Source organism: Galeopterus variegatus, unplaced genomic scaffold (assembly GCF_000696425.1).
Source record: "Galeopterus variegatus unplaced genomic scaffold, G_variegatus-3.0.2 Scaffold61, whole genome shotgun sequence".
Taxonomy (NCBI): Eukaryota; Metazoa; Chordata; class Mammalia; order Dermoptera; family Cynocephalidae; genus Galeopterus; species Galeopterus variegatus.
In genome coordinates this window covers 1,152,456-1,153,372 of record NW_007726172.1, presented here as the reverse complement: position 1 = coordinate 1,153,372, position 917 = coordinate 1,152,456, and the positions used below count along the sequence as shown (strand labels likewise).

At 33.9% G+C, this 917-nt stretch overlaps 1 long non-coding RNA gene across 1 annotated transcript in view; it reads left to right on the top strand.

The window, feature by feature from the left end:
• Positions 1–917, top strand: part of LOC103593330 — a 55,156-nt gene that overhangs the window by 7,923 nt on the left and 46,316 nt on the right. The window lies entirely within an intron of this gene.

Below are 917 nucleotides of genomic sequence, written 5' to 3'. Positions count from 1 at the left end.
GCAATTTCCACATCTGCAGTTTTTATTACTACTGCAGTTTTCATTTGTTAAAAATGAGGCAGCTCTGAGGGTTAAGCTCTTCGTCATCTGGAGTCACAAGACTACTACTGAACTTGAGTGGACGCTGGGCTCTCCTCTTGCATCTCTTTTATTTTCTCTCTTTTTTTACTTCAGTTGCATTAGCACATCCCCTGCTTGAAAATTTTTTTATTCACCTTGTGTACAAGTTTTTAAATTAAAAAAAAATTATTTTTAAGTACATTCTCTCTGTTCTAGCTGATCCTGCCAGGGCCAGTTTTTACCTCATTCTAGTTGCCGGTCTGAACTGGCTTTTTTTTTAAAACTTTTCTGTTTGCTTTCTATCTCTCTTTTCCATTTCACTTTTTAATGACTAGTATAGATTGTTTTGACTTTTTCTTTCTGCTTGTATATCTCCATTTGTTTGAGATTATCTACTTAATTACCATTTCTTAGTCTCTTTTCCCTCTCTCTCTCCCTCTCTCCGTATGTGCATTTTCTTTTCATGTTTACATGTCTCCTAATTTAGTGAGCTGTTATTTGTTTTCCAATAGCTCTTTGTGTTTCATACCAACTGGTACATGAACTTTTGCTTTTGATTATTCTTTTTATATTTTATTTATTTTTTATTGTAGCATAACCGATTGCACATATCTGTGGGGCACAGAGTTGAATATCAATACCTGTGTGCAATATGTGATGCTCAAATCGGGATAATTAGTCTATTCAATATTATGCAATGTAATCGTTTTTCATGTCCCTTTACCAATTCCTCCCTTACCCTTCTCCCTTTCCCCCTTTCCACCTCTGGTAACCTCAGTTCTGTTCTTTCCTTTTAAAGTTCAACATATTATTGTGATTCTTATATCTTTCTTTCTGTTTTTTTTTTTTTTTTTTTA